Genomic DNA, 7791 nt, shown 5'->3' on the forward strand with positions numbered 1-7791 from the left:
GCAGACTGGGTGATGGGACCAGGACACTGAGGGGGCGCCTCAGAGCCCAGCAAGGACAGGGAGCCTCCCACGGGGCGAGTGCGGCCGGCAGAGGGGTCTCAGCTCTGCACAGCTGGATGGCCATGAGAAGACGGGGCACAGGTGGTGGCTAGCAAGTGAGGGCATTCTGGGAGGCAGTTTCCTGACACTCAAGGTGGCATCTGCTGACAGAGGATCCATGAAGGCCGAGAAAGACCCATCCCCCACCTACCAGCTGGGAACCTTCAACTTTCTTTTTTGGCAAGTCACACTTTGTCTTTTTTTTTTTTTTTAATGTTTATTTTTGAGAGAGAAAGAGCAGGAGTGAGGGAGGGGCAGAGAGAGAGGGAGACACAGAATCCAAAGCAGGCTCCAGGCTCGGCAAGCGGTCAGCACAGAGCCGGATGCAGGGCTCAAACTCATGAACTGTGAGATCATGACCTGAGCTGAAGTCAGACGCCTAACTGACTGAGCCCCCCAGGCGTTCTGACTTTCAAAGCAAAAGAGAACTCCTCAGGCATCCAGACACACACACACCCAAAGTCCACATGCTGGCCGCCAATACTGGTGAATGCTACGTCCAGCTGTCCTACCAGTGTTGGGGACAAAGTACGGACATAACAGGCTGTGCAGGACTCGGTGAGCATGTTTAACTTCACAGAAAGGTCTCAAACGGCTAGCGACTGCCATCTGGGGGGGAGGGGAAGTTTAAGCCAATACCAAATGATAGTCGAAAAGTGCCTGAAACGGTAAAAGGCAAGATAAGTTTAAAAATCCAAGATATTAACTACCCACGAAGGAGAGAACCTGACTAAACGGAAGAAGACTCTGTAGGAAGGGGATGAGTGGGCGCCAGGCGTCACCCAGCCGCTGAGCACAACCCAGAAAACGTGAAGAAAGTAGAAAGAAAAAAAAAAAACCTTAAGTGCCGTTAGTCCTTGAACTTCAGAATAGTCTCTATCATGCAACACAGCTGTAACAATAGGATTTCATTTCCTTCTTGCCTCTGCGGTTCAACGGCATTTGTTTCACTACTGTTCTCTATCCATCAACGGACGGCCCAAGCATGGAGCTTCATGACAGTTACAGAATAGAAGGTGACATCTGTCAACCTTGATGACATAATTATAACGCAACTGACCAAACTGTGTGATGGAAGAGGCAGGAGGAACGAAGGAGGAGAAGGGAGACGTTCTCGTCTTCCACAGAGGAAGTCCCAGTGTGCCACGGACAGTCACAAAGGCGCGCTCTGGCCCCAGGAGTCATGTGCATGTGACTGAGCCAGCGGAGCACTGGGGGGAAAGGGCTCAGAGTGCTGAGTCCGGAACCGCAGGGAAAGCCCTTCATCCAGAGCCCACCACCAGGAAAGCGGCGGCGGCAGGCGGCGGCCGGTGTCTGGGCCCAGTCTGGGGAAGGCCGGAGGCTCTCGGGTCCGGGTCACTCATGCTGCTGGGCCCCGCCGCAGCTCTGCGTCCCAGCGACAAGCCGGGCTTCACAGTCCCCCCTGCCTGCCTGTCTGCGGGCCGTGAACACACGACCTGCTCCTCCTTCCTAACGTGACCAGCTCGTTTTCAGACTTGTCCCTGCCCTCACCTGCGGTCACCCTTCGTCCAGCTTGGCGTCAGCTCCGGGCGCTGCCCCCACCCCCACCGCCTCCGGAGACCCTCCTCCTCGGGGCTCGGAGGCTCCCGGCGCTTCACTCTGGCTCCCCATCCGCGGCTCCCGGTCTTTGAAACACACGCACGCCCAGTGTCCACATACAGGCACGTGAAAATACCGCAGCGAGACCCGTTCTCGCCGGGGCAGACGCTGTGGGGGGCTGCGGTCCCAGAACAGCAGCTGGCACCGCAGTCCTCACGGTCACCACGAGATGGCAGCACCACCCCAGGCTTTGGACCGGAAGCCCGGCAAGGAGAGCCCTGCCCCTCAGCGTCATTTGGCTGCAATTGGCAAAACGGGTACCCAGGTTCAGGCCTGTCAGAACATGCGCCCCCACCCCCCAACTTCGATGCACTTCTGCCCCCCCTTACTTAGACTCTGTAAGACCCTCTGGGCAGGAACCAGGCCTCAGGAGCTCCACCCTGCCTCGTCCTCCAACGAGGCCAAGAGTGACAGCCCACAGGCTCTGCGAGGCTAGTGGTGCCGCGACCCAGGAGGTCACGAGGCTGGCAAGACGCAGCGCGGACACGCCCAGACAGCGTGCACCCTGCCATGAGCAGCTTCCAGGGTGTCAGGGAAGGCCTGCGCCACCGCCTGGCAGACAGTCCATCCTGTCCAAGGGCCCCTTCAGCCTCTGCTGTGGCCCTGACACCTGGGCCACGGCTAGGGCACTGGACCCTGATGGCTGGCCCACCCCAGCCTCCCCAGTCCGGGGCGCAGCCTCACAGGGGGTGCCATTCTGCAGTGTGGTGCCCCAGACCCAGTACCACCACTGCAGGTGACGTGCCCCCCAGGACCCCACCATCTCCTCCCAGCCGTACACCTCCGGTGCCCCTAGTGCCCAGTCCAGCTCATTCACATCCTGCTCAAAGGACACATGTGCCATCAGCTGGGCCTGGCCACCAGTCCCCCACCCGGTCTTCTGCATCCAACACCAGGAATCCCACAGGGAGAGAGCCAGGGCTCACGGTGGCACAGTAGCTCCTGCTGGGCCACCCAGCCTTGAAGCTCCAGGGACAGTGCGGGGCCAGCTAGCCTCCCGGTGCAGCTGCCTAGGCCCCTCCCGGCCCTGGTGCAGACTCATCCTCAGTCTTCTCCGTCCCCGGCTCTGGAGGCAGCCCGCCCTCCCCATCCAGGCCCCAGGGCGGCCATCAGCTCTCGGACCTCCTTTGGGTCGGTGGCCAAGCCCAGGCAGGGGGCCGCTGCAGGATAGGATAACGCAGGTGAAAGGTGGAGAGAACATTAGGGGCGCAAGGCCACAAAACACGTGCGAGGGCAGGGCAAGGTAGACGATGAGGTCAACAAAGGGCCTCGGGGTGTGCTGGGGGTCCCCAGGAGCCCCACCCAGTCTCTCGTCCGCCTGGTCACCACCTGTCTGGGGGCCACAGGGTGTGGGAGTGGCCAGAGAGGGTCCACCTGCCAGGAGAGAATGTCAGGACTCAAAGGCACACCCCTCCCAGGTCTTTGAACGATTGTGGAGGAGACACCCGGGGCTGAGAGGTGGGGCAGGAGAGGGGCAAGGGTGGCCTCCTTCCCCGCCCCTTCAGAGTCTGTGTCCAGGGCAGTCCTGGCCAGACACTCTGTTCCTAAAACACCCTGAAGCTGAGCCTCTGGCCCCAGAAGCTCTCCCCATCTGGGCCAAACCGGAGCCTGGCCCTGCCCAGGGGCTGCAGCCTCAGTGTGTGACAGACAATGCCACCTAGCAGACTTTGCAAGAACTACTCCACCGCCTGGCGCGGGGCCAGGGCTCCCCAGAGCTGTAGGACCAAGATAGGAGGGGAGCGGTTTGCTGGGTTTGCAGGCGAAGGGCCCAGGAAAGGTGTCCGGAGCCTCCATGGGGAGGGGGCCGAAGGTGAGGAGTGCTCCGGGGACACGCACCTGAAAGCCGGTCAGATCTGGTCCTTCCCCGGGGAAGACAGGGACAGCCGTCTCCACCAGGTCCTTCCGCCCCAGGGGCCCCACAGGCCCCAGCCTCACCCACACCACCTGCTCCAGAGACTCTGAGGCCATCTCCACTGGGCTCATTGGGCTGGAGATCCCATGGGCCCTGGGCTCACAGCCCCTGTGTCCCAGTGACCCCATGAGCCCTAAGCTGACTGGCCCAGCCTCTCCAAGAGACCATATAGGACCTGTCTGCGAAAAGGCTCCTTCGTGCCCGTCCTGGTGCCTCCTCAGAGCCCGGTGTCAGGGTCTCTGCACCCTCCAGGCCAGCATGCTCAATGGCCCCAGGCTCCAGCCAAGACCAGGCAGTCCCCTCCACTGGTGTCCTTGGCAAGCTCCTCAGGCTCCAAGAGGTCGGGGGGGGGGGGGGCTCCTCTCTGAGCTCTGCAGCCGGAGGGCCTGCTGTAGGATGAGTTGGGCCACTTGGGGGAAAGGGGAGGACAGAGGGCCCAGGCGCGTGAGGAATAGGGAGGGGTAGGCCACTCAGTCTGTCTAGCCCCACTCACCCTGCCAGTGCTGGAAGGAGACAGCGGTGCCCAGGAGCCCAGGCTGGCTGCCAGGGCCCTCCAGGAGCAGCTGCCTGCGCAGCATGCACTCTCCAGGCATGGCTCTAGCAGCAGGTGGGGGGGGGGATGCCCCTCACACGCACAGCTCGGGCCAACAGCACCCAGGCCAGGACAGACCACTCAGCCCCCTCCAGGCCCAGGCCCAGGCCTGTTCCTCCAGGACCCAGACCTCTGCGGGGAAGGGTTCAGGTTGGCTCAGATCATCTCCCCAACAGGCCCACCCATCGCAGTCCTGCCTTTCACCCACCCGGAGAAGGGCTGGGGCACTGGGGCCAGGACGCGGCGGGGCTGCTCTGGGTGCCCCGTGGCCCGCCGCAGGGTCAGGGTCTGCTGCTCCGGGCGCGGGGGGGTGCAGCGGCAGAGGGCAGGGCACAGGGCGGCCCCATGGAGCCTGCGCTCCTCCCAGACCCAGTCTCTGGCTGCATCCTCAGGCAGGCAGCTGGCAGAGAGTGCCTAGGCTGCCCCTTCCACCCGCCCCCTCAACTGCAGGCTCCTGAGAAGCATGAAGTGCCAGCTCCACACAGGCCCTCCTCCCCGCCCCCCCCAACGGCTTCTCTAAGCAGAGCCCAAGCCGCTTTCCCAGATACCTGAGGGCAGCTGGCGCCACCCCACCCCCAGGACCCCCGCCTTCCACCTCCCTGTTACCACCCCCTTCCCCGCAGCCCTTGGGCCTGACCCGGTGGGAAGGGTAGTGGTGCTATAGCCCCGCCCCACTCCTCCCAGCCCCTTCCAGGACCCCCATCACCTCGTGTGTGTGTGTGTGTGTGTGTGTGTGTGTGTGTGTGTGTGTGTGTGTGAAGGGGGTTCTTACACTCCCCAGGCCCTGAGCTGCCGCAGCCCCTGCCTTCCAACAAGACTCCAGAGCCTGGTCCGAAGGCAGAAGGCCCCAGGCAGGAAAACAAAAGTGAGACTGAGGGCAAGAAGGGAGAGGGGGCCAGGGGACCTCCTCCCAGATGTTTCTTTTCCTTCCAGCTGCCCCTCCTGTAGAACCCCTGCCCCCAGCTCCTGTGCCTGCAGAGAGCCCTGGCTGACCGGGAGGTGTGGCTAGGTCTGACCCCTCAGTTCCGCCCGCCAGCCCCATCTGTCCCACTGCAGCTCACGGGGGCGGGGGGGCCTGGGGAGCGGCCCCTGGTGGTCCTCTACTCCCACTGGCCTCTCCCTGTGAACCTCAAAATGGCCAATCACCTTCCCCACTAAATGCACTGGAGGTCTGGGGTCGTTGCCCCCACGCGTGACGCGTGGATCTCAGGCTCCGGTCACCTTCCCCTGTAGCAGGCGCAGCTTGGGTGCCCAGGCCTGCTCCTAGCTGAGACTGGCTGGCACCTCAGAAGTCTTCGCAAACCCCACCGCTCAGCCCTCACACCTAGCGGGTGAGCAGGCCTGACCCCTCCTTGGTGCCGAAGGGGAGCAGCTCCTGTCCGCCCCCCGCAGCGCAGCCGTGCTCTGCCTCCTCCGCTCCTCTACCTGTGCCTCTCTGGTCTGTGCACCTGCCAGTCTCCCCATCCTGCCCATCACTGCCCTTGTCGGCATTATGGCTAACCCAGAAGGTGCAGACGCTTTGCTGACATGGCGGGCTGCAGCAAATCCTCATCACAGAAGGGGAAATGGAGGCACAGGGCAGTGCCGGGCCTCACCCAGACTGCACCTTTAGACTCTGCACCCACTCTTGCCGCCCACTGTCCCCTCTGCTTTTGGCCTCTCAGACTTGTTCCCATGGCTGCTCTCCATCTTCTACCTCCCATCGACCCCTACGCGCACCTGCTACTCCCCCAGGGGCCCGAGGAGCTGCCCAGCCTGCCCCTCCCACTGCACACCCGGCAGCCCGGCCTGCGTCTCCGTCATCTCTTCCCCAGATCCCTGCCCCAACCTCTTAATCTCCCTCTGCCACTCTTGCACACCCCACTATCCATCCTCAACAGAGAGGGCAGGGCGAGCCTTGTAAAGGTACCAATAGCCCCAATGCCATCTCTGTCCCCATCCCCTCATCCTCTCCCATGCTCAGCGAGCCCCACCCTCATTCTCCGGGGCAGCAGATCACTCCCACCTCAGCACCCAGGAACCAGCCCTTCCCTCTGCCTGAATGGGCCTCTCCCACAGAGTCACGGGCTTCCACTCCCCCACGACTTCCCTACCCCACCTTATTGGTAGATTTCATCTGAACCTCAACTCTCTTAAGGATCTCTGACTGCATGGGCCCCATCCAAGGCCCTTCAACTTCATACTTGTCATTTTTTTATTTTAAAATATTTAGTGTTTATTTTTCAGAGAGAGACACAGAGACAGAGTGCGAGGGGGAAGGGGTAGAGAGAGAGAGGCAGACACAGAATCCGAAGCAGCTCCAGGCTCTGAGCTAGCTGTCAGCACAGAGCCCAACGCGGGGCTCGAACCCACAAACCCTGAGATCATGACCTGAGCTGAAGTCGGATGTTTAACTGACTGAGCCAGGCAAGCACCCTCGAATTTGTCATTTTTAATGCTTTTTCTCAGAGTGGGCTCCTCAAATTGTATGAGCTTCTGCTTCTACAAAACCTGAGTCTATCCCTGCCTGCTCTGTATTTTCTCTCCTCATAGACCTCATCACCTCCTAACACATAGCTGCTTAGTATGCGAGTCCCTGGCACACAGGGTCTGCGCGGCTGGGGTGGCTCATAGCACGACCAGATCATTAAACTTTCAGGAATTCTTGTGAACAAGTGTGAAACTGGTGGTCACTTGGTATCAACTGGGATGGGTGTGTGTGTGTGTAACACCAACATGTGCAAAAGGTAGAGATCAGGGTTTCCCCTGCTCGCTGCAGGTCTCAAACGTTGAACCAGCACACCGCGGGCACAGGAGAGAGCATTTTCCGAGCCACCGTGGGTCTGGGAGCGGCCAACCGCGGCACGGGAAGGTCCCGAGGCTCTGCTGCAGAACCGTCCCTGGCTGTGGCAGTCAGCACTTGGTCAGCAGGGCCACTGAAGCCAAGGGAAGACGCTGGCTTGGCCTTCAGTCCTGGCAATGAAACAGGGCTAAGAATGCCACCTTTACAACCTGAAGATGTGATGAAGCCAGGAAAGATAAAAGGCCTAGGACCCTAATGGAAATAGTTTGTTCTCAATGATTGGTAGAGAATGGAGCAGTTAAGCCATAAGGCCTCTTGATTTGGGATAGACTTGGATGAAAGGTCAAGGGGAAAGGGAAAGCGATGTTTTAAGACCAAGGAGGCATAGAGAGTCCTTGGCAGCCTCGGCATAAACCAGATTTAGGAAGACATTTCCCAACTCCCTGAGCCGAATCGGCCAGGCCTTTGCCTCTAGGGGTCTCGGCCCCCGTGGCCCAAGCCTACCCTTAGGCGGTACGCAGGGCGCAGGCATACGACCCAAAAAGGAGACAATAAGGTGGCCACAGCGTGTAGGATCCAACCGGGAAAAGCCTAGTCCTCACTGCAGAGTGTCGCCCGCAGCCCAGCTGCTCCGCCTCCAGGCCCCGGCCCGGCCCCAGGCCCCGCCCTGTCGTTAGGCCCCGCCCTGTCGCGAGGCCCGAAGCGTCTCTCGAGCCGCAGGCCCCGCCCCGCGCCCCGCCCCCGTCCCGTCGCAAGGCCCGGCGGTCTTCCAAGCCGCAGGCTCCG

At 61.3% G+C, this 7791-nt stretch overlaps 1 long non-coding RNA gene across 1 annotated transcript; it reads right to left on the reverse strand.

Annotated features, from left to right (window-relative positions):
* Positions 1-6639: 6639 nt before the first annotated feature.
* On the reverse strand, positions 6640-7609 carry LOC115279491. Its single transcript, XR_003903468.1, has 2 exons — positions 7510-7609; positions 6640-7175 (listed from the first exon to the last, which is right to left on the reverse strand). It is a non-coding gene; the product is annotated as an uncharacterized LOC115279491 (long non-coding RNA).
* Between the last annotated feature and the right edge of the window lie 182 nt (positions 7610-7791).

This window comes from Suricata suricatta, chromosome 15 (assembly GCF_006229205.1).
Source record: "Suricata suricatta isolate VVHF042 chromosome 15, meerkat_22Aug2017_6uvM2_HiC, whole genome shotgun sequence".
In the NCBI taxonomy this organism is placed as follows: Eukaryota; Metazoa; Chordata; class Mammalia; order Carnivora; family Herpestidae; genus Suricata; species Suricata suricatta.